At 36.0% G+C, this 27,196-nt stretch overlaps 1 long non-coding RNA gene across 1 annotated transcript in view; it reads left to right on the forward strand.

Annotated features, from left to right (window-relative positions):
• The window catches only part of LOC134664744 (uncharacterized), a 384,916-nt gene extending 357,939 nt beyond the window's left edge, over positions 1-26,977 (forward strand). The window contains exon 3 of the long non-coding RNA XR_010098278.1: positions 26,964-26,977. This is a non-coding gene — a long non-coding RNA (uncharacterized LOC134664744). The remainder of the gene's footprint in view (positions 1-26,963) is intronic.
• Positions 26,978-27,196: the final 219 nt, after the last annotated feature.

A 27,196-nucleotide genomic window follows, 5' to 3' on the forward strand; every position in this document is an offset into this window, starting at 1 on the left:
TAATGATTCAAATGACACTATACCTACGATAAACCATAAAACCTTTTCAAAAATACAATAAAAAAACTCAAAAAATATTGACCTGTTTTAATTCATATCTTATTTTTTACACCTATTTAGTTTGCTAAAGTCGCTTTGAAGCTGGGGTTGGGTCGACGGTAGCATTCATGAGACAGCGCAAACGCATTGCTAGAATCTTGGGCTTGACCTTCAACCTTGTGTAAGTGCGATTTAGTAGAGACTTCGAGAGTTATGTGGGAAAAAATAGTATACCTACCTACTAAAGGTTACGTTCGGATTCAGACATCAGCATTACTGCTGCAGTATTGCAGCGCTGCATTACTGCTGCTAATGTCATTGATGGTGCTGCCGGATTTTCGACATTTGCGTCAGTAATATCGCGCTGCAATACTGTTCGTTATAGAGCATGTGGCCTAAGAAAATTAGCCAAGAATGCTTAATCTAATTATCCCAAATTAAACTTATCGGATCATCGTCGATAGTTTACAAGACGATGCACATGGCTGCGCAAATTTTACAGTCGGGTATCCACGTTTAAACTAAATTGTAATTAGGTACCATAATAAAACAACAATTGAAGTTAGGTAGGTTCCTGATAGGGGTTACCGTTTAGCTGATTTTAAGTAGGTAAGTAACTAACACCACGACTAGTTCTAGTTTGATATTGACAGTAGGTATTATTTAGGTTCTTTGTTAGGTACCTACATTCTTTAGAATTAGGATATTGAACTATATAAAGGTACTTATTTATAACAAGTGTTTATTTTTGGTCTAATCATTGTGTAGATAGACTAACCTGTCGTGTGGGGGGCATTTCACAAGAATATGTCTTGACAATGTTTTTGCTAATTCAATCCAAACTTTAGAGCTTGAGATTATACCTATAGGTACCTACCTACTGCAAAATCATGAAATATTACCAGACCAAACATCGCTTGCTGAGCATTTTGCTGCCTATTAGAATAGGTACCTAATGTACCTATTAGAAAAATGGCATTTGGGTTGAGACTGACTCACCTACTTCGTCTCGACGCAGGACAAAAAGTTAAAAACTCCGGACATTTATGTGAAATAGCGACTTTCCTCCGCCCATGAAGTACCTACTTACCTATAATTCAAGCTCCTAGTAACGAAGTCCGAGCAACGCTCGCTGCATGGCCGTAAAGGACTCGTCTAAGGCGCAAAGAGGAGTGCTGCTAGCCTAGCAGCCATCACATAGCTGCCAGCAGGGCTTTTTTTATAACGGTTATTTCGTTACTTATCGAGCACAACCTTAAGCAATTATTAACCCATATACGAGTGGGTACTAGTATGTAAGTTTTTATGGATTTCGAGGACACATTAAAATTAGATACTTAGATATCTCAGCCAAGTAATAAAAAGAATGCGTCGTATGAGAAAATCAAAAGACTAGCCCATGAAAGCTCTTAATTTATGATGACGACTTAATAGTACTTACATACATACATTGATTACTAATACGTATAAGTACCTACCTACATACATGGCGTACTAACGTACTAACTCGTAGATACTCATATACCGTGATGCATAGTTATGGCTCTGCTGGGCGGGGTTATCGGAAGCTGTTCATCTTCTTAATGCAAGTAGATACGCATTAACTAAGCCGAGCGGCATTAAGGGTCAATAAATATTGAACCTTCGGAGTGGCAAATTCGGAGTGACTTGTTCAATGTTCAACACTGCGCTAATAGAGGGGCAAGTTTCAGAGCGTTTTAAACGGAGTGCGGCGGAGGTATAGTTATATCCCTAGGGATATAGTTATATGCCGTATAGTACGTATTATAATCATATTCCTAGTGAGATAGTGATTGTAGGTAGGAGTGCGGCGGTGCGGCGGAGGTCTAATAGTTATACTTATCCCTAATGCCATATAGTACGTATTATAATCATATTCTTAGTAAGATAGTAATATATTATATTTTACGTAATATTGCTAAAAAGTATTACAACTAATTGCAACCAACAAAGTTGATTTTGTAATAAAAATAAAAACGAATAGGTATACTTACTGTTTTCTTTGATTCCCTGGTAGATTTATAACTATTTAACCACATTAGTTTAGTCAAATACCGTAACCTAGTAAGATATTACTATCTTACTAGGAATATGATTATAATACGTATTATACGGCATATAACTATATCCCTAGGGCGATAACTATACCTCCGCCGCACTGCCGCACTCCTAGGTACCTACAATTATTTCACTAAACTTAATCCAGTAATATAACTATATCACTAAACTAAAGACGTATTATAGTTATATTCCTAGTAAGATAGTAATGAATCGCTTTCGTATAACTATGTTACGACATATAATTATATCCCTAGGGTTATAACTATATAACGGCTTTAACTATCTTACTGCGACATATACATTAAAAATAAATAGCCATATAGTAACAGCACCAGTCATGGGACATTTAAGAGGAAATTTGGAGTATTTATGATATTTCCCTTATACATGTAAATGGTCTACCGCTTAGCGTGTTAAAAGATGAAAGTCCTATCCGTCTTTCATGTTTTAGGCGTGTTGTACCATAGATACTGCAATTAGTTTCCACACATTTAACAAATTAAAACTATGCTTTTTTCTCCAGTCATGGACACCAAAGCTCCAGTAATGGGCCCCCGGTAATGGACGTGGATCCAGTAATGGGCCCCCTATAATGGATATTGCTCTATCAGTATAAAATATTGAAATGGGGAATAAGTTACGGCAAAAAAATAATTTTTTGGTATATGTAAGCTTTTATCGCTGAATGTATTTTTCTTTCCACAGCCAATTATTATTGTATTAGATCCATCGAGACAATTCTAATATACCCAAACACAATTAGTTAGGATTTATTGCGATAAAGTTCCCACGGCCACCTCCTGTCTCCATCATCAGATTAGGTCCATGTTATCATAATATTGCATCGATTTGCATACTTAATTACGTACTTACACAAAATTTCAACTGAATCGGAAATCGAAAAGTGGTTCAAATTCAGCTACCAAGATTGGACCCACACTAACTAACAGGGCAATTTAAATAAAAGTTTGGAAAAACGATATTAATTTATCCGAAGTCCGAGAATACCTCCTGATTGACATATTTCGTAACTACATTTTACTTCTGTATTGTTTAAACATGAAATTATGGCATGGCAAGAATCATTCTGTCAATTGTCCCATCATAGGAGGTACGCAGTTTTACAGCTCCTATAATGGGATTGGGCCAAATACCACTATTTTTTACATCTGTGGAGTCACAACATAGGTGTGTTGTCTTACCTTATCTCATGGTAAATGCAATTAACAAAACACATTCTAGTTTTCATCAAGTATTAATTAATTAAAATTTAATAAATTAACTCACCTCTCTTAGCGAAGTTGTTAAGAATTCTTAGTGGTATTTTTTTTCAGTGACACGACAACTTTTGCGTTGACGCCAATTTCTTAAAAAGCAACCAAATTTAATGAAACTTCAAACTGAAACAGCTCTAGGACTCTTATTTATGATAATATACAGCCAGTGTTTATAAACTACTTTTAGATACTTATTTTAGAGGAATTATGTTTTTTTGTCCCATTACTGGTTCCACATCCATTATAGGGTATACTACTATAGACAAAAAAAATATATGTTCAATGTAACAAACTGAACGTGCAACTTTTGGAGCCGGTACAGCAAGGAACATAGCAGCAAAATGGTAACGAGTACACAATAGTCGCATCGTATCTCTTCGGGATTAGCGGCCGAATCTCAACAAAGTAGGTAAGGTACTTTAACACAATCCTACAGTCACTAATCCCTCCGTTGCTAATTTAGATAACAGCACGGGTTGACACGCGTGTAACGATGAGGAAGGATTAAATTAAACCGGGGACGTACTTTGGAAACGTAAACTATAAGTATTAACACTAACTAGCAGTAAGTAGCAGTGACGGGGCATCAATAAAACTCGATTCCCTATTGAATGAGAGAAAAGTCTACCTTAAAATAAACGTCCATGCAGTGTATGTAGGTAGGTAAGCTTTTACATAAATTTAACAAAAATGTATTAAGCTCTATTACCTATATATTAGGTGGTGGTATATAGATACCTAATATATAATAGAGCTTACTATTGTATAAAATATTAATTCGTGAAAGAGTAACTTGTGAAATACACAAGTCCTTAAATTATAGATTACTAACTTAAAGTAGGTACCTAACTAAAAGGTGTTATATTTTATAAGAAGGATTATGTGTAAGTACAATATATATACAACTCATGCTCGACGTTGCGTAAAAATTGATACACCTCAAACACCCATCTTATTTTATGGAGACATTTCCACGTGACATACTCTTTTATAACAGGCTTAGAAATATTACATCCATCGCCATAGTTTATAGAAAATTTGACAATCGTAAAATGAGGGCGATATACTAGCCACCGGGCATCAGTGGGGTGTTTTTATCTGGACTTACAGGGTACATAAAACATTTTATTGCGTTCGATGTGTGTGCGTAATACCAATGGGTTTATGCATTCCTTAGTGCCATAAAAATAGGTATTATATCTAAGATGTTATATAGGTATAATATAGGGGCAAAATACTTGTTTTGCTTCCATCACGTATTTAGGAACCATCACTAACTTTAGGACATATATGTACAAGGATGGTACAGGTTTGGCAAATATAGGAAGGTACCTGCACCTAATAATACCTAGGTAATAATACTCGTAAATCAAGTAGATTAAACGTGAACCCTTACTTGGTCTACATAGGACATGGTTTTATTTCTAGACTAGGATGATACAATTCTCTTCTTTATTTATATTTAGGTAGGTACCTAAATATTAGTTACTCGCAGTCGCATCATTATCAAATGAACGTGTTTTTGATTATTTAATAAATCAATTTTTCGGTACTTACATAAGTGATCAGAACTCCCAAGAAACATTATCGGCTAGCCGCACCACCTCTGTGTTTACGACGCGTAACAACCAATAAAACTGGGGTCCATCGTTTGCCAATCTCCTGACGCATGCTACTGATCAACCCTCATATACATTTGTCTATAATATTACAAGGTTCCGTAAAAGAACCTATTATTAGTAACAAGATACTGCTCTTTAATATTAGTTATTTCCTTTACAAGGGGGCAAAGTTGTCGTTTAACCCCTCGTGCTTATATTGATACCCGAAAAGCAAGCTAAATAGTTATTCCAAAAATTACTTTGTCCCTATTACGGATAAAATACAACTTTCTCGTCGGTTTTTCTTACAATAAGGTTTTACAACCTTTGGCCTTTACAAGCTGGTGTGGTAGATTTTCAGTCCTTAAACACTCTTAGATGTAAGTTCAAAAAAGTTCATCCTTATGACTCTTGCCAGTCTGTTGTATATTATTTATTTACCTAATTGAAGTATTACAACAAAGTTTTTCTGATCAACCAACACTGCTTAAACTCGTTCTTTACTCGTAGATGGATTATAAATCAGTGTATCCGAAACCCAAAACTTACGATCGACCGAAGCTCGGAACTTACGGTCTTATTAGTATAAGAAACGTCTCGCGGAACCCTCATCCATCCCCATTAGCGCCTCGACAGGCTTATGCACGGAACCCATACTTTAAATGCGTCGTATACTTTTTATGTGCGACACTGTATTTTGTAGCGGACGGTAACTTTGATCGTCACGTCGCCTGGTCAGCGAAAGTAATGACTCGTAAAGTCACTGGACAGTGTAAAATAGACTCAGGTGAAAGACCTTTGCCTGTAAACTTTTACAATGTATCTTATTTTCGATGGGGTAGTTACTTAATAGATTGTAGAATCTTTATCGTAGAGAACGGTAGACTTGTCACAATGTGGTATAACCTACCTTATATGTAAGCGATTGAAACTAAATGTTAAACATGCTTTACGTAAAAGCGATTTGTTTTTTCGCGAAAAAATATAATTCGCTTACCAATGGAATCATAACAAATTTTCGCTGACGATTGCTTGATGTTGTTTGCACTGTTCAGCAGTGTACCTATACATAGTTTAATTTTACTTTTATGAACGTACTATTTTATCACAAATTAAACCACAATTAGAGATTGTGGTAGGTATTTACCTACCACAATCTCTAATTGTGGTTTAATTTAATTTTTAGTTTAATTTCAAAAATCGGACGAAATACTTGGTTTTTAAACGTATAATGTATTATTATATTCAAATGTACTTAAGTATCTTTCTATTCAGTGATTTTAGCCTAGGTGTAGAGGATGTTAAAAAATCATGTGATGTTCCTATTCATACTTCTTAGATACAGGCGCGTCAGGGGACTACAGGATTGTGTAACTTATCTGCGTAAAAAGTAGGTATTTTTTAAACATATCGTAAACATGCTAAGTCCTATGTGCCGATGTAAGTCATCATCTCAGCCTATATACGTCCCACTGCTGGGCACAGGCCTCCTCTCGAGCGCGAGAGGGCTTGGGCTATAGTCCCCACGCTAGCCCAATGCGGATTGGGGACTTCACATACACCTTTGAATTTCTTCGCAGATGTATGCAGGTTTCCTCATGATGTTTTCCTTCACCGAAAAGCGACTGGTAAATATCAAATAATATTTCGTACATAAGTTCCGAAAAACTCATTGGTACGAGCCGGGGTTTGAACCCGCGACCTCCGGATTGCAAGTCGCACGCTCTTACCGCTAGGCCACCAGCGCTCTAAGCCGATGTAAGTATAAACTGCAAATACTTAAAAAGCAGTATTAATTACTATATAACATCGTAATCAGTCAGGACAGAACAAAGATCTTAAAGTATAAAATGGAATAAAGAAACTCTTGAAATTACTTAATACTCGAAATAAAATATGTATACCAATAAAAGCTACATTAGCCTCTAACCTTTAGTAAATCTTTTAAAATCCTTTTTCTTTGCTATGACAAAGGGCGAGGGGTGTGTCTGACCCCCGTGGCGCACAGAATTAGCCCAGTCAGCTTAAATTAAAAAAGAAATCAGGCGAAAGTTAATTCCCGAAGTTTTAATTACGTTTATTTTGTCGTTAGGCAATTCCTAATTAATTTGCTTGAAAGAAATGCGCATCACAATAGGCGTCTTGGATGCGGAAGAAAGCCATTATATATTTTTTTTAATTTAACAGAACAATGTTTTGGAGAAGGTATCAATAGGCACTATATTTTAGGCAAAACAAAGTGAACGCCTATTATTATCACTTCGTTAATGAGAATCAAAAAGGTTTAGTCCAAATATCTATTTAAAATCATCAAAGTTAGCCTTAAACTTTATTAAGAAGGACACAGAAAATAAGATTGTGCTTAGAACCTTCAGACCTCAATAAAAGTATTGTTAGGAAGCCAAAAATCCTACCGACTGCGCCATGTTTTATTTCAAAAATACACTTTATAATTATTGTAAGACTAACTCTTCATTAGTCTTACAATAATTATAAAGTGTATTTTTGGAATAAAACACACACACACACACATACACACACACACACACACACATACACACACACACACACACACACACACACACACACACACACACACACAGCTACACACACAGCACACACACACACACATCACACATACACAGCAGCAGCAATAGCAGCTGATACAGGACCACAGATAGCATGGTGTATAGCTACAAGTAGGTAGCTACATATCTATCGTGAGCGTCATTTCGTTGTTCTAACTAAAAGGCCGTAAAGCTGTCCCGCGGAGGCTCTTGTGTTTTCATGAAAGAACTCTCGGCTCTTACAGGTGTGAGCGCTCTTCGCCGTCTCAATGAAGGGCTCTTTGTCGCACAACCAAAATTTCAGTCAGAGGTTGGCATACGGGTGATTTTTTTTACCGATATAGAAAAATATATCAATAGCTAATAGTTTAAATAAGCATTACAGCAGATTATTCGAGAGACTATAATTATGTAAGATATAAAAATGGTCTTACATATACATATGTATATGATTTTAATACCTAATTCTCTCATTTTGGCTTTGGTCCCAGCTACTGCCTGAGCCCGGCAAAGCCCAGGATCCGCTAATCGACATTTCTGTAGTGGATCCCTAAATTGGTGGTGTTCGGTATAATATAGTCATTAACTTACGAGTAGGTACACATATGAGTATCGTACGAATTTATAAGACGGGGCAACTATAGTTCACGTTCTCTAAAACTGCAGACCGTTTATAAATTACCATATCTCAAGCATGTCCCGATAAAGTCCATACGTTAGGTTTGAAGCAAAGCCGATTGTTGGGATTCAGCGGACGCGGTAATAATATTTCACTTTTACGAGGCGCGTCTGCCCGTGCGTCTGCGACTCCGCCCCGGGAATCACCAGCGCAGGGTTACCACTTCACTCACCATACTAAGAACTGTCCCGACTAAATTGTAGTCCAGATGGTATATGGGGTAAAATTTTGAAGTAACTAACACCTATATGAAAGCTATCATTGTTATACCGCCTGAAGTGGCAAATAAAAATCTACACACTTATGCGCTGTCTACCTACAAAAATGCAGTATAGAGTCTGAACAATTGCTAACGCTATCTGCTTTGAAGGTCTATTGTTTATTTACACGAGGTACATTGCCCATGGCTTGCTTGACGATTTTTGATGACCTATACCATCAAAGTGACCCACCAAGTATATTATTGTAGTAAGGTTATTATAATAAAATTATTTTAAAATGCATGAAAACATTTTCAATTAAATATCTCAGTTTGAGCCGAGACTTGGTCACCCGACCATAATGGCACATTATCTCTCGCCATCTCGCTCGTAATCGGGCACATGCACTCGACTCCTAAGTGCCGATTTAATGATATTTCTATATGATAGCAATTGTATTTCTGAGACAAATTACTTTGGAAAATTATAGTAATGCTTTTGGTTATAGATACAGCTCGACAACGACATTGGTCTTAGAGATAGGTATAGCTCTAGATAGGTAAGTACTCTATTTGAAAAAGATTTGTCATCAAGGGTATCTATCATATGGTCAAATTATTTGGTGTCGAAGCTAATACACAACTTAAATAATTACGTTTGTTGCTAGTCAGGTACATATATAGGTATATTTAAGCTGTCTATACAAACGGAATGCAATACCCGTATCCCTTCGGTAAGTGCTTATATTTTATGTGGATGTTAACGTCTCACTTTAGGCACTACTTTATTCAAACAGCCGTTCGCCGAACAAATTAAATGTCCAAATTCCGTTTCGCGACGTTAAAAAAGGTCGTAACGTAAACTTTTTCAATTTTCACCTGCAGTTAAACTCGGGTATAAAGAGTCCGCGAAGTAAATATTTTGGAAAGGTTGACGACGCCCGCGAGCAAATGTAGCGACTTGATAAGGGTGCGCCGGTGTAAAATGCATGTAAACACCACTTTTGCGCTCGGGGACCAAATGTTGTCGACTGCTCCTTTCGCAAATTTAGACGTAGCTACACGGCATCATCGCTGAAATGAAATTCGTGAAGAAATTGAAATTACTGATATTGTATGTATAGTATACAATAGGTATAGGTATCTATTCAAAATTGATTTATGAAAAAAAAATGGAAAAAAGTTGCGATTATTTCGACAATGGTATGTAGTATGTAAATGCATTTTTATACTCTGAGAAATGTCTTTAACCCTCTTTTACGTATTTGCTTACTGAGAAACATTGACATCGAAAATTATTGATAAGTAAAATATAGACACATATGGCTATGGCTCAAATTTGGATGACAAAAAAGAAATAGGTAGATACCTACAAACAGACTTCAACATGATTTTAACTTGTGACTTTACAACAAGACTATAAATATTTAATGCCTTATTCTGCTTTTAAGTTTTGTACCGTCAGCCAAGAAAGTAGTCTATAAGATAGATGAAAAATATTTTTAGAATGTATATTAATATAAACCGTGAACTTAAGCTACATATGGGGAATTGGGGAAGTCACGTGACCATTTCTGCACACAAATGTAGTCCCTATTTTCCTCTCTGGATATTAACATTATAGAAAATAGTTTAACGTTATTTGATCCTATATTATTAAAATTGTATAAAATAAATAGTTAACGTCTGCTCCCTGGTGGTCCAGCGGACACTATCCTCTTAAGTGAAGGTTCTGAAGATGTAGGCCTTTTGGACGTCCGCTATCCTCTTAAATTCAAAGTAAATTAGGATGACTGCTTGCATCTCTCAATTTTGAATGAAAGTTTTTACAGCAAAAATCTTAATTCTCATTTTGGAACTTGTGTAAAGTTTTCAAAGCGAATAGAAACTCAGACATGGAGCCCCGTATAGTTGCCGGTGAGCCGAACAAAAATTCAATCCGTTAAGAGGTCTGCTAACTCGGGCCGGCATCAACCAGTGACGGCAATCATTCTAATGGCCGCCCGAGATCACAGTCTATTAAATATATTACAAGTAAGACATTAAAAACAACACACAACAGTTTTAAGATATGAAAATTTTCAACATTTTTATAAAAAAAGATGGTCCGGACTCCGATAGTTCGGGCCCGTAGTCCGGATGGGGCAAGATCGCGCAGTCTGCAGGGCGTACTCTGGACCAAGTGGCCGAAGACCGTCTGGACGCCCTGGGTACCGCTGGAGAGACGAAGTGCAGAAAGACCCTCAGCGAACTCGGCGCCATCGACTGGACAGAAACGGCTTTGGACAGAGTAGCATGGTGGCGGTCTTTGGTGTCGAAGATCCACTTCGGGCCGTTGCGCCACAGCAGTAATAATAAAAAAGATTCTTTGCACTCGTACACATTTAAATTTCAAATTGTGTTTTCTAATGTAACTTAGTCTCAATCAAATTTTCGGAAACATATATTATGCTTACTTTATTTCTTCAATAAAACTTGATCTCTTAATAAACATTATTATGAACCAGCTTAAAAAATATAGGTTAGGTACCTTGTGATGTGTTACCTTACTTCTGTGTGTAGACTGTGTCCAGACTGAATTAGTTCTTTACAAACAAGCTGCTTTATCCAATTGAATGCAGTCGGGCTCGCTGTTTGATGTGCAACTAATAGTTGTAGATGGTTATTGGTTAATCTCATCTCGATAGACTTGTTTCTTTTTCTATTAAATTCTATTTATGGCGCCCTAGCTTTTAATTGACTATAATGGCTACTAGTATTATCGTTGATAATGGTTGTTTATAGGCACTGTATCATCATATATTATATGATACTAAATCCCGAAAGAATATATTAGTAATATGTTAGGTATTGTGTATATACGGATAGTCGACATGGTAATACGCTGAGCGCTTCCACATAGAAGCTTTGTTTGAAGTTTGAGGGGATAACTTTTCTTAACTAGAGAAAATATATGGCATAAGTATCAAGCCACAGTTAAGGCAGTTAGTAGGTAGTAGGGACATCCACATAATTATTGATAGAACATACCTAGACGAAAATTTCCTAACAACACATCAAACCGCGCTTTAGCCGCAGGAGTGACTTCCTTAATGGGCCCCTGAACATCGTTATTAAACTGAACCATAACTTGATAACTTCAATCATAATGTTCTATTCTCACGTATGAAAACCGATAAAAACTTCGTAGACGCTCCAGGGTAGTCATTATACCGAATAATTTACGTATAGCACGACAGGTCGCTCGAACGGGTTGTAGCAAATCAATGATTATATACATACTGACATTTAGCAACATATATAATCATTGTTATAATCGTACGAGTTCGAAAAATTCATAAAAGTGTTTATTTGAAATTGAAACCAAGCGTGTATGAAATAGAGTTGATTTTGCATATTAGACATTGAGTTTCGAGACGATGTAATAGACAATCGATGATAGTAGTAGTTATGACGTGTAAATTATTAAATTACATAGTACCGTGTTGCTAATCATAACATTCATAACAGGCATAATGAGAAATTGTAAATTATGATGACGAAAATAATGAAAATCACGAGGGTTCTGTGTTAGTTAACTAAAATTATTATATGTGTAATGAAATATTGTAGGTAAGTACCTAATGGTAACTACATTTTATGAGTACAAAGGTCATGAAATAGGTACCTGATTGCCAGCCCCGTATGCAACTATAAAACGGACTAGAGAAAAAGAAATCTTATAAAGCGTGGCCTTTAGGTACTGTAGTCAGATACTGTAGAGATAGAGGTCCCCAATGTAGGCGTGATCATCGCGGTGAAACATTGCCGATCCAGGAAGTAGGATGATTGTATGACATCTACTAGTGGTATCATTCCTTAATCACCAATCATCAATTCGTCACCAACTAAATTATTTTGTATCTCCTTTTGGATATCACGGGCCTATAATCCCGGTTTTTTGATAGGCTTGCGTGGGGACACAGATCCAACACGTAGAGGCCCCTTGGAGAGCTTTAATGTCATGTAGAACGCCTGCTGGAACCCGTTCACAGGTGCAACAATAGACACCCATGAACCGGTCTCAGCAGGCATTGGGACTATTGTAGCAAAAGTGAATAGTATACCGGTCTATGGATTGAAGTTTGGGTGGACTATGAGACTGGGCTATTGTAAAGAGTTCGGACACCTGCCATAACAATGCTAACACACGTTATCGAGGCAGGTGGTGACTTGCCGCTGACTAGATGGGCCCCTGAAACTGCCGTCGTGAAGACGACCAGGGGCAACATCGGTGTGAGCGGCTCAGGGGTGTCGAGAGGTGTGCGCCGCTTTCTACCCAGTGGCTGTTACCACCCAAGTAGCACAGATAGCTCTATAACTACTCACTTTTAGTTCTATCTAACGCTCTGTGCGTATTAAGACACTTATAACAGCACACTCGTGGTCCTACAGCTGTATAATAGATTTCAGTGATATTTATATAGCTTAGGGCTGATTAAAAGCTGCATTACGGCTCTGAAAACTACCATTAATACGCAAAGAGTGATATAAAGGTATATTTGCTACGAACCTATACAGCTTTAAGGGTTATCAAATGCTTTAACCGTTATAAGGTCTGTTTAGTGGATAAAATTACGCCATGTGCTGTATAAGGAGGTAATTGTGGACTTTTATTACGTTGACTTATTAAGGGAGCACAAGTGAACTATTATGAAGCTAATAGATGTATAATGGAAAACATGTGGCACATTTTACAGCTTTTCGCTTAACATGTTTACCGCTAAGCAGCTTTTATTACGCTGACTTTTAAGGGACCACGAGTGAACTAATATGAAGCCAATAGACGCATAATGGAACACCTGTGGCGCATAATACAGCTTATCGCTGAACGTGTTTACCGCTAAGCAGCTTTTATTACGCTGACTTTTTAAGGAAGCACGAATGAACTATTATGAAGCCAATAGACGTATAATGGAACATACGTGGCGCATAATACAGCTTATCGCTGAACATGTTTACCGCTAAGCAGCTTTTATTACGCTGACTTTTAAGGGAGCACGAGTGAACTAATATGAAGCCAATAGACCTATAAATGAAACACATGTGGCGCATAATACTGCTTATGACTGAAGATGTTTACCGCTAAAGCAGCTTTTATTTTGCTGACTTATTATAAGGGAGAACGAGTGAACTGTTATGAAACCAATAGACGTATAATCGAACACATGTGGCGCATAATACGGCTTAGCGCTGAACATGTTTACCGCTAAGCAGCCTATTTTACTACCATTGAGACTGTGTGTATAGCGGCTATTTAAACGTTCACAAGATGCCTTATAACTGTTTAGAGGTTCACTAGTGTATCGAAAGAACGACTTGGACTTTATAGTGGTTCACTTAAGTATCTTAATCAGATATATAACAGTCGTATGCTGCATATTAGAATTTTAACGGTTCACGTTGCTTTTTAACATTGACCGCCATTTTATTGTATATAACCTACAAAATTTAAATTACTTTTCCAACTTTTAAGGGCAACAATAACGTTTTGTGCATGAGTTCTTAACCTAAATCACTAGTTTAGCACTTCCTATAACGTATTATTAACTTTTTATCTCATAATTCCGTCCAAACCACTAAAGTAGTTTTTACACAATAGCTTATTTATATCATTAATTTAAATAAATCCTGATTATTCTCGTGGCGCATTGAAATTTTCTTAGATAATGTATATATATAATGTCAATAAACTTGCATTCCCAAACATCTTTCTCACATTAATATATAAAAGATCATGTACTAACATTTAACTAAACACTTTAACAAAATGACTTATGGTGTTGTTGCGCTAAAGGTTTTTGCTTCAATATAAATATGTTTTTTAAGGCAGAGGTGTAAAAGTATGTTAATAATTATATTTGTACTTAGTCCGTGGTAAACTAATGTAGTTGTCTTCAGTTCTGCCATAGAACGTCGCGAATTTAAGAGCTAGAAAGAAAAAGAAAAAACCCAGCCGCTGGCAACATTATGTCAGTTTTTTAGTTTCGCGCCAACGCGGAACGTCTCGCGAAACCGGTTTCGGTGTGATAAATTGTTTTTTCAGTGAAATTTCAGGAATACAGACCAAAATTATTATGTCTAAAATGATAAGTGGAAGTTTAAATTACTATAAAAAGAAGAGTTGATATGAAGATCTACGAAATTTGGAGTAATTTACATATGACGCTATGACATGTTTCCGTCATCCAAACAATGTTTTTGTTACATACAAATACTATTACTGGCATAGTATGTTATATTATGCCCTGTTTTCCGGTGGAAAACAACATTTTTGTAACCATATACGAATGATAATAACAATGAATAAAAAAGTTATCATAACCTAATCATAACCTCTCAGGCCTCAGTAATACTGCGTTGCAGTAACTTCAGTGTCGAAGATTGTTTATTCACGATCACGACTTTACTCTGATCGTCTTTTCACTCTTTTCCGTTGGAAAAGGGTGCTTTTCCGTTGGAAAAGTATGCACATTTTGAAACTTACAAAGCATCATCTTTAATACCAATGGAAGACAAGATACAGAAATAAAATATACTCAGTCACTCGTTGAGTGAAGACATAAAGTATAAATCTGTACATATACTATTACAACATAATATGTTATATTATGTTTTCCTCCCGGTGGGAGAGAAGTGCATAACATTTACAAGGTATGTAAATAAAGGACCATTAGGTACTTACCTTTAATTTTTTCAAGGAACTGATTCTCATTCATTCTGACCCGTTGGGCTAAGATGACTTAAGTACATTTCAACAGATGTTTCAGTCCAAGATGAATCGACTTGTACCCAATTCCCATTTCCATTTTTTGTTGGAACTCTAAACGGTTGGGTTACCGATACATATATTTGGATGAGCCTGGTATACAAAATTTATTATATCTGTCCTTGCCCTAAATTAGGGTGCCAGAAAATGTTAGTTTTGGTCATAAAATTATCTGAAGTGAGCTTCAGACTCAAAATTTGTTTTTTCATTAATTAAACAGTATATTAGAAGTGGTTTTTTACAAAACTGGATTTTGGACCAAAAGAACCCACAGAAGAGGAATAACAAATGAAAAACGAAAAAGATGAAGTCCCCAACTTAAACTTGTTGGATATACCAACAATCAAAGTTTAATGTTATGCTGGAAATACCAAGTACAAACAATATAACATAGACTGGACACTGACATAAAAGAGTCCCTTTTGAATAAAACTATTAAATTTATCATGGTAGACATTACCGTCCCTGCTGTCACTGTCTGATAATGAGCTCAATTTTTTATATGCTCAGATACAGATAATATCTATCATAAACAAATCTGTTATATGCATCCACATTACACACATACCTAAAACTGTGAGACAGGTGTTCGACAGAAGTGGAGAGTCTGTGTAAAATACAAAGTATTGAGTGCTGAATGGTAATTGATTCATGCATTAAAATGATTAAAGGATCAGTCTATTTTGGTAAGTAAGTAAATACTCAGTATTAAGATACCATCATGTGGATGTCAGCAAAATTCTCAAAACATTTAAGTACTTTAATGAACAGATACTGATACTAGTGTCATGGTTCTTATAAGTTTCTTATACATATACATGTATAAGTCAGAGTATTATGACTCAAGCTGTCATAGTAAGTACAATACAACATAGTACTTAATACTTTTAAGTGGATTGGAATATGATGATTCATGCTATAATACCTACTATATGGGCATATTGCAATCAGAAGGCGTCATAAATAAGACATTTATTAAAATATCTATTTATTTAAGTGACTTTGATCACATAAATTGAAAACCCAAGATGGATTATTGGGAAATATAAGGTTTTTTCAACTTTAAGGTTTAATTTATGTGTATAATTTTAATATTACACAATTACTATTACATGAGTAGATACACCAAGAAAAATTTTAAGCAGGATAATTAAAAATAGATAATCATAATAATATTCTCGGGCCTAACTAGAGTTTATTATAACATATATAGAAATGTATACTCATATGATGGACCTTGCACCTAAGAAACAACTACCAAAAAAGGTTTGCCTAGGCCTTAATAATTATAATTATCTTTATGAACTGTATTAAGTACATATAACAGTACTTTTAGGGTTTATAGATCTTCTTATTCAAGTTTGATTCTTCAATGAGATAAGTGTCTAAAATCTATAGGTATTACAGAATACACTGTGCAATGTAGGTTTGCATCTACCTATATGTATAGCAGACTATGTTCCAGCAGTGAATTATATACCGTTTTTTGAATTATGTGCCATACCATTAAGAAGGAGAGTTAGCAAAGAAGGAAGTTAGCAAAAAGATCCAATTTTCCCTTGGAGATATTGACATTAATCCATTAAATAGCAATAAGAAAATAACAAATATCCAACTAACTTCACATATTTTAATGTGAGTCCTATATAATAAATATGACTATATACCATTCATAAAATATTTATTACAATTGCTCAGAGAAAGAATAATATACTTAAATAACAATCACATTAAGATGTACCAATACATCACAAATAAGAATGACATCTTTGAAGATGACAATGATAAATCTTTATTTTGGGTCTTTGTCGTCTATTTACCTGGCTTCTTAGACTAGGTGTTAAATAAGATGGCTCTAAGAGATACATTTAAATTACTTAATTTAGTTATTAGTGTGTTTATTTAATACCAACAATAAAATTTAGAATACATATTATATATAATTTATGTGTATTAAAATATTAGAAAAATCAGGTTCTGAAGATGGTTAATGTCTTACGATCTCTTTTCTTATGATAACAGTTTTTTTTATAACATCCCTAACTATTCAAGGATAACCAGTAATTTGAGATACAAATATCAAAGTATTTACAATCTGAGCCCTATGTATATATAGATTGAATGGCCCTGAAAATAAAAAGCAGGAAACGCATAACATAATACTTAGAGATGTCCCATCTGTATCTTAAACAAGGTGATTCACTCTTCATCATGCTATAAAAGAAGCTGGAAAACCAGGGTGTAACCACCACAGGATTGGGATTTATAGATATATATAGTCATTTTAGATTGATAACAATTTTGAGATATTGATCTCCACTCTCGTAACTATTAAGAGACTTAAGATATAGATGCTGAATGACTTGCTGGTAGGTGGATTATTATGGAATAAGAAGGTATCATTCAAGAAATCATTATACAAGGAAAGTTAAGACCTAGGCATATTATACTTTTCTCTATATCTAAGAATCTTACCTTTATGAGAAGATGAAATATTTATTTATATATTTAACTAAGACATCAGATTTTAATAAGGCTGAGTGAATGTATTTCCCAATTTACCACATCGATTTTAAACCTTATGTCAAAGTGATAAGGTACAATTTTCAATAAGATATGCCTGTTAAAGGGTTAATTATGACAAACTTATATTTTATTTCATTCTTGTTAACATACATACCTGTAATTACTTCATAGTCGACCATAGACTTGGTCTATTCTTTATTCTGTTGCCGCACACGCACGCTACTAGACGTACTTCGTTTTACCTCTCAGTCATTAAATCCGTATGGATTAATGCTACGACTAACGATTTATCGCGTTAGATATCGCATAATATCGCAATGAAAAAGTGTTAGTGATTCCATGATTCTCTCCAACATATCCATGATTAGCCGCATTCACAATATTTGTGACGAATGGAGTAACGTATAGTACTTGATAATTATTTAATTTAATTGTAGACAAACACAAAATTAAATTGGGATCAGTTTGAAAGTACAAGGAGAGTTTTGACTTAACATATATACTTACATTTACATATAATATCATGTTGTTAATTTACCATTTCATAATTAAGTCTTGTCAACAGTTAGTGACCTGACAGTTATAATTGGTACTAACTTATTGAATAAAATTAAATCTGTATAATGGAGATATAATTATGGTAATTATAATAAAGCGTGTGAGAGAGACAAAGGATAGTATGATTGACTTCAACAACAAGAGTGCAGATGAATGATAAATAGTAATTATTGTTTTTCAAGGCGCGCCTTGGTCCAAATGACAAAAACAAATTATAGTATTTAAATACATAACTTACGATTTACCTACCTACAGTAACTGTACAACTAAATATTATTACTAAAAGGTAAAAATATTTTATTACTAAATAAAATGTAAATAGGTACAGAAATTTACAAACTTTAAATAATTTTTGTGTGTGTAATTTGATTATTCCAGAACTAGAATAAATTAGGTACAAACTAATTTGGTTATAGTATGAGCACGCAAATTATTTAGACAACTCATGATACTTAGTAATGTCATGTAATTACTCACGCTTTGCCTTGTCTTACAGACATTAAGTCTGTAATAGCGAGGTACCTTTCTAGAGCTTAAAGAGAACAATGAATCTCAGCTAGGTCATTGAAAGGTACTCGTATATTATATCAAAGCTTTCCCTTACATATTATGCCTGAATAATAACCAATTTTATAATGATAATTAGACGTTTGATTAGTAGGTAGTTACAGATATTTCAAAGCAGGCTCTCATGAGCCATGCTTGATGATGATGGGATATTTCCAAAGATCCAGAGTTCTCGAAAACTATCATTAGGTCTGTTATTAATTCCATAATGCAATTCCATAATTTGGTTAATAATAAGTTTACACTTGTTTCTTAACTGTGTTTTTCAATATTTATATATTATGAATATGGGACACAAGTATGTTCCTGAGAGGCTAAACGTTATATCATTACAAGTTATTTATTGATGTTAAATTCTCTAAACATCTACATTAGTTTACCACGGACTAAGTACAAATATAATTACAGGATTAAACGAACTTACCTGAAGTGAAGTTCTATCCTGATTATATGAAGTACTTAGTCCGTGGTAGGAGCTTCCCTCCCTCCCAAGTTAACATTCATCCCATGTTAACTTCTTCCCTTGTTAGCCTCTCGATTTAGCTCTAAACTTACTGACATAATGTTGCCAGCGGCTGGGTTTTTTCTTTTTCTTTCTAGCTCTTAAATTCGCGACGTTCTATGGCAGAACTGAAGACAACTACATTAGTTTACCACGGACTAAGTACTTCATATAATCAGGATAGAACTTCACTTCAGGTAAGTTCGTTTAATCCTGTAATTATCTTTTATTCAGCCCAACGTCAATCTTTCCCGGTATTAGGGCGCACATGTGACATATTAACTGAATAAAGGGTAACTGGTGGTCTCTTACCCAGTCAATATACACCTCTTATAACTCCTGTTACCCCTTATAATTCCATTAAATTGCTGCTACAATGCTCTTAAACAGCTATGTGAACTTAAGGCTGCATAATTTGTGCCCATTTAAGAGTTATAAAAGCTGAAAAGAGGCTTATACAGCTCTTATGCAGCTTTTTTATTCCAGCTTCAAGCGTATTCGTACTTCATTATGCGGCTGCTATATAGCTAATCTGTGCTACTTGGGCAGCCACTGTGCCAACTCGCGTCTTATGCATCTTTCACTTCCACCCCTGGAGCATATAGCTCTAGCGACTCCTCTCTGGACGGCCAATTAAGGCAAGCCAGAGCTGAGAGTCCTGCGGGTCCCCTTGGGGTCCACTCCGACCGACGAAGACACGCCGGAGACGGAGACCCTGACCGACTCTCGGGAGCACTCGGGTCCGTGGGGTCGTTACTCCCCAACAGCTCGCCACAAGCTGCCCCGCCATTATTATTATTTTTATTATATATGGGCTTACTCATGGCCACAGACTAGCCGAGGCGTAGACGTGGCCTACGATGGAGCGAGCTCGCCCAGAAGGTGCCACATGTGGATTTACGCGCATGTCTGAGATAAAATATCTTAGTTTTCAGTGGAGACGGATCTCCTTATACCCGTCAGTATAATCACAATATCAATATTATTGTATAATAACAGGTTATCTGCTACACTATCATTCACAACTGACAGGTTCAAGGCTAAGGTTGATGATGCTGATGATTCATGTTATCGTGAAACAACATACTTAAGTAGGTAGATATATTTTTTTGCTCCCTATCGGTTAGACGAAAACTACGTTACCTAAATGATAGTTACCTACCTATAGTTTTAAAAAGTTATTGCTTTATTATTGTAGGCTAGAATCACTTGCATGTAAAATATATCTTCAGTTTGTTTTACTAGTTCATGTAATCAGGTACTTATAGGTACATTAATCGATCACATCATGCTCAGTTAACATTATAAAACGTTGTAAACTTTGTTCATTCTCGGGTGTCTTTTAACGGTAGAACAGCGTTGTGGAGATCTATATGCCGCGTGCCGCAGTAGACGTACCGTTTAATATGGTTATCAAATTTTGAAGGACCTTTGCATGAATACATTAAATACTTACATAAAAAGTCAACGGAAAACTAAGTACCTATAACATAAAAAAAATGTTTTATAAAACTTTGTGTATCTAATCCTAACGCAGTAAATTCCAAAAATTAACAATGTCTTACGAAGCAGCCATTGTCATAATGACCACGTATAATACGTTATATTACTATGCAAAGCTCTAGGGGTGGCATGCTGTGGATGTGCATTTGACATCTGTGGCTGGTATTTGGATTTGCAGTAATAGCAGTTGCGGAAATGTTCTTATTGCGACCATTATAGCGTCTTATTGTTGCTTCTGCCACCGTCGGGTAATGGCCGCAATAGAACTTACTACAAGATATTATTTCGTTAATTGCGCTTTTATTGGAGGAATTAAACTAGCAATATAGGTACGTAACTACTTGTTGGTTTTCTTAGATGTTCGCTGACAAGGGAAATATTTTTTTTGTCGACAATGTATTCCTTTTCTTTTTTTTTGTTGGGATGTGACTTACATCTTCAGGTAAAAAATCGAAACTGAAAACCTCAGGCAGCTAAAATAGTTTTATAGTTCCTTTAATAATATCTTAATTAAGTATGTATTAAGCCTTAAATATAAGTTAGACGAAGGCACTAAAATTTAAAAGACATAGCATTAGGCGAATTGAAGATAAAAGTAAGTAAATTGGAATTGTCATACGTTTGGTAAAAAAACAACGTATTAAAAAAACTCTTAACTTTACCAATGCTTCGAGTCCTTTTCAGTAGGTAAAATTTGTCACTGGACGTCATCATTTTATTTTAAACACCTTCTAAATTTATTACAGCAAATCTTTCATATAAACGAATCGTATTATCGTAAATGAAAACTAGTAAAGTAAAATTCAAACTGGTTAGTGTACCTACTCAAAAAGTTGTGATTCATAAAAGTTCGCTTTCATTGAAGTTTAGTGGCGATACACCAAGTTTCATATCATCATTAAACTTTGCCAATAAGATGGTCTATACGTTGAATGAATACTCGCTAAGTTAGCGCAGACTTTTTTGTTTAAAAGACATGAAGCGGGGTTAAATAAAAGTTGGAAAATGTTAATATGCCGTAGAGAATCCTAGCAATCTGATTTTACATAATAACATATAATTGTTTGTAATCTCTGTAGACAGTATTAGTTAATTTAATTGTATAGAGTTTAAAAAAAAATTTAGTTGACTAGGCTCAGCATACAAATTGTAGGTACTGTTCATTAACTAGCAACCTCACCCAAGCGTGTAAGCATTCTCTTTTTTACATTCTCATGTTAACATTACTCGTATTACACAAATTTTGACAAATTAAAAGTAAAATCGTGTTCACAATCATCTTTAAAAGAACTATAATCCATTCCGAACTACTGAGTCACGTAAACGTATCCATTAAAAACGTCTAGAAAAACTGCTATTCTGCCGTGAAATTTGTCAGCAATGACAAGATGATCGCTTTTATTGCGCCAACTCGGCTTTTACACCGACTCGTAAAATGAAGCTCGATCACTCATGAAACGTTTCACGCAGCTAATGTGACGGGGCTAATCAACCGGGGACCACCAAATTTTAAGGGCCAACCTTTAATCTTTTAGATCGGCTTTGTCATTATCATCACTGGCAATTCCGTCTATTGCAGACGATTTATGCATTGCTGTTTAGACAACGGGTTTGGTGACCAAACCCGTTGTTTGTCATTATACTTACTCGAGAATGGGAGGCGTTAATCTATAGCCCTAGCTATAAATTAACTATAGTATACTTAGTACTTACCCGTGATAATAATAATTTCATATGCGAATTCGCTGTTGTGGTTAAGGCGGTCTTCATACACCGGAGCGCCGCGCGAATTCGCATCAGTGTGATAAGTATTTAACCGAGTCAAATGCGTCCAGTTCTAGCGAATGTACCACGAGTCATGTTTGCTTCATCGGGCGTCTCTTATCGCAACTCATAGAAAACTCAAACACGCATCCTCGGCGTACAGCAAACATGCGTTGCGTGTACACTCGCGGCATAATATATTATCTAATAAAAATATAGGCACATATATTCGACTCGATGCGAGTACTATTTAAATTCTGAAAAAATAATAATCCCCTCTTATTTTGAACACGTAAATCTCACTACGTTGTAATTATCATTAAAATAGATCACGTAGGACCCCCAATACACCGCGCAGCTGTTCTCCGCTTTATACCCCGTTTTACGACGGTTAAGTATGTCGGCCTGAAGTTAGCTCTAAGCTAAAGTTCTAGTATGTATTACCATCTGGCTATTAGCTTCTAGTCACGAGGACGATGGTCATATCATAACATTTAGGAGATTAAAATTATAGTAGGTAGGTAAGAGTATGATGTATTTAAGAGTCACACGAATCTGCCGAACGAAACAGCTGCTCCCATACAATCGATGTTATGCTCTCATTTATGGCGTGTTTAAGGCATGTTTAAATTAAAGCCAATGTGGCTAATTCCGTCATAGGGACTATTCTTTCCACTAGCGTTTTTTCTCGAACAACGAACAACGTTGATAATTTCGTCGACAAAGCAGCGATTTCAGCAATCAAAAGTAAATGTTTCGTTTCCTACGATATAATATACGCTCGTTGACGTTGCTTAAACATTGACGTAACATATTGTCATTTTTTACAAGAAACTCGCTCGAGTAGATTTTTTTTTATGTAACACTTGTTTAATGGCGGCGGCTAGGTCCGTGTGACTCTTAACATCTAATATTTTTCTTGAATTATGATGGTCTGGTAGGTGTCTGTGTTTTCAATGTTCATGCAAACAGCTAAGTAGTTGACGTTTGCTGTATCAGATTTAATTCGTCAGTTGGTCAGAGTTTTCATTTCTCTATTTTGGCATATTTAATTGAGAAGCTTAAGTACGTCACACAACAGGTAAGTGAAGGGATCGAAAGAATCTTAGATAGTTTAAGGTGGAGGTATATAAAGACGAAGGAATTATACTTACATTCATCATCTCCTAGCTGCTTTTTTACCGCTGAGAGCGTCGCTAATGCGCTCTCAGGTGACTGACGTAGCCAATCTTTGCAGCAAATGTGCAGCCGCACTCGCTGCAGGTCATCACCACTACATACTTACGTTACTTACTAATCTTCATCGGACACTTATAACGCTTGTTACGCTTTGCTTGTACTGGCCAAGAGCTATGAATAAGAAGTCTTTGGAGACTGAGAGCCCTCTACAACAGACATAATGCCTGATGCCTGAGATCACACCTTACGTTAATGATCCTGTACTTGTACCCGACTAGTCTTAGAGGTATACAATAAAGTTGAACACTGAATCATAAATACTACAAGTATGTGCGAAACATTTCAGGCTGCGGCGTCTAGGGCCGCGTCGTAAAAATTATTTAGTATCGCGCCGTCTGCGTCATTAGCGCGTCGCGCCATCTGCCGACGTTTTAATGCACTTGCACTAAACGGAGGATGCGCTGTTTGTCATCTAGGTAAGTGTACTGATGTTTATGTAAATGTTACGTTCGATCAAAAAAGGATTTGTTGTTATGCTACCTATATAACAAATCTTTATTGATTACCATAATCTACAAAAAATTATAAAAAAAGTATCAACAGACTTCTTGTAATTATTTTGCGTTCGCCTATTTAATCCATTTCAATTAATTTAACTTAATCGTTTTATACATGGGTTAAAAAAGTGTTTCAAGCCCCAAAATTGACCCAGTTTGACAAAATTGATTGACCAACTAATGTTTTTCCTACGCTACGCCGTAGTCCGTAGCACTGATCACTGTAGCAGAAATCTTCAGATGCAACGATCAGTAATGTGTGTAGTGTAGACTGTAGGAGAAGCCCACGCATGATGAATAATGTGAGTAAGAAGAAGAAGCTAATAAGAATAATCAATCAATATATTCCAGTATTCCGCATTGGAAGTATTGGAACTTGCACCCGTCATAATACTGGAATCAGTTATGTATCGCTGCCATACATGACCCAATTTTTTTTTATTAAGCTATGAGCTTCATCACATCTGATATTTGAGTAATTCTAAGCATTTCTAGCCTGGGAGGCAAAAAGAAGCGTGCGTCTAGTCGGGGAGGGTGGGGTACAATGCAAGTGTCCTGACTGACTGACTGATTCCTCAACGCAGAGCCGAAACTACAAAAGATAGAAAGTTGAAATTTGCACTCTAGATTACATTTATAAATTGTACAAGAGATCAGAAGCAATTTTGAGAAATTCAGCCCCTAAGGGGGTTAAAAAGGAGATGAAAGTTTGTATGGGGTTCAAGTTTTATTTTAAGATAGGAATTTGAAACTTAGTAAAAAGATATATTATTAAAATACAAGAAAACTAATTTCAGCGTTTTTGAAAATTCATCCCCTAAGGTGGTGAAAAAGGGATCGAAAGATTGTATGGATATCAAAAAAAATTTCGAACGCGGGACAATATCGGGATAATATCCCCAAATACATAGATTCATGTATTTGGGGATATTATTAAAAGACAGGAAAAGTAATTTCAGCGTTTTGTAAATTTCATCCCCTAACAGGGTTAAAAAGGGGTTGAAAGTTTGAATCCATTACAAATCCGAGTAGACGCACATTTCTTATTGCCTCCCAGGCTTGAAATGCTTAGAATTACTCAAGGAACATATGTGATGAAGCTCATAGCTTAATAAAAAAATTTGGAACAACTTTATAACTGCTTCCGCTATAAGCTGTAAGACTGTTTGACGGTCAGTAGCGCGCGTTAGAGCTTCTCGATCATTTTCAGTGCCGTACAAAAGGTGGCAACTAACTTGTGACATTTGAATGCAATCTATGAATTATTGGAGGTTGCATATGTACTGCACTGGCAGAATATATTATAAACCTATTACTGTCTAATGTAATGTCAATATTTGAATATGTTTGAATAGAAAATATATGGATTCTACCCAGAACTGGCGTTGACTATCTGTTCCACTTATTCTGCTGGAGACCAGGACCCTGGTTCTTCTAATAACTTACGTCACTTAAGGAGAACCAGACCTGGACGTTAGTGGATCTACCAGCTGATAAGAAGCCAATCCAATGCAAATGGGTGTTCAAGATCAAGAAAGATAGCGACGGCAAGGTAACGAAGTACAAGGCTAGACTCGTAGCGAAAGGGTTCACACAGGTATGTGGTGTAGATTATACGGAGACCTACTCTCCGGTAGTTAGAAGCTCTACTCTACGATTATTGTTCTCGCTAGCTGCTGAATACGATTGGTTTATTGACCAATGGGATGTCACGACTGCATTTTTATACGGGAAGATAAAAGAGGATATTTACATGCTTCAGCCGAAAGGAGCAGTCGCCAAAGGTCAAGAAACCAAGGTATGTAAGCTGCAACGATCTCTGTATGGTTTGAAACAAGCCTCAAATGCTTGGTTCAAAGAGTTGGACAGTGAAATGTTAAATTTAGGCTTTGTACAATCAAAAATAGAACCGTGTTTGTATCAAAAACAGCTTAAAGGTAACAAGAAGTTAATTGTCGTGATCTATGTTGATGATCTTTTTATATTTGGCAATTGTGAACAGGAAAAGCAAAGATTAAAATCAGGTTTGCTTGACAAGTTTAAGGTGAAGGATTTAGGCGCGGCTAGACATGTTTTAGGCATGAGACTGAGACGAGAGAAGGGACTTATCCATCTCGATCAGGAACAGTTTATTTTGGACTGCTTGAGGGACTTTAACATGACAGAAGCTAAGCCGGTAACTACTCCAATGGAAGTAGGAATGAAATTAGAGAGATCGACTGATTCCCAATGCCACCTACCATACCAAAATTTGATAGGATGTCTAAATTATTTAGCCTGTAATACGCGACCAGACATTGCACACGCCGTAAGTGTACTGTCTCAATTTAATTCATGTTATGATGAAATACACTTTAAGTGCGCGAAACGGGTCTTAAGGTATTTAAAAGGTACGTCTAACGTGTGTCTCACTTTTCGAAAAACAGGTGACTTAGACTTACGTGGCTATGTAGATGCAGATTGGGGTGGCGCACTCGATCGCAAATCCTTCACGGGGTTAATTTTCAAGTTAGGCTACAATATTGTTGCCTGGGAAAGCAAAAAACAGGCGACAGTATCATTGAGCTCTACAGAGGCAGAGTACGTAGGGCTGAGCCAAGCTTCAAAGGAAGCATTATATTTGCGTAGTTTACTGAACAGTTTGACTACTGTAGAGAGTAAACCTGTAGTCATTTTTAATGACAATCAGTCGGCACATAAAATTGCAGCCAACAAAATGATGCATAATAGGACAAAACACATTGATATTAAGTATCATTTTATCCGTGAGTGTGTACTGGCTAATAAG

This window comes from Cydia fagiglandana, chromosome 1 (assembly GCF_963556715.1).
Source record: "Cydia fagiglandana chromosome 1, ilCydFagi1.1, whole genome shotgun sequence".
Classification (NCBI taxonomy): domain Eukaryota; kingdom Metazoa; phylum Arthropoda; class Insecta; order Lepidoptera; family Tortricidae; genus Cydia; species Cydia fagiglandana.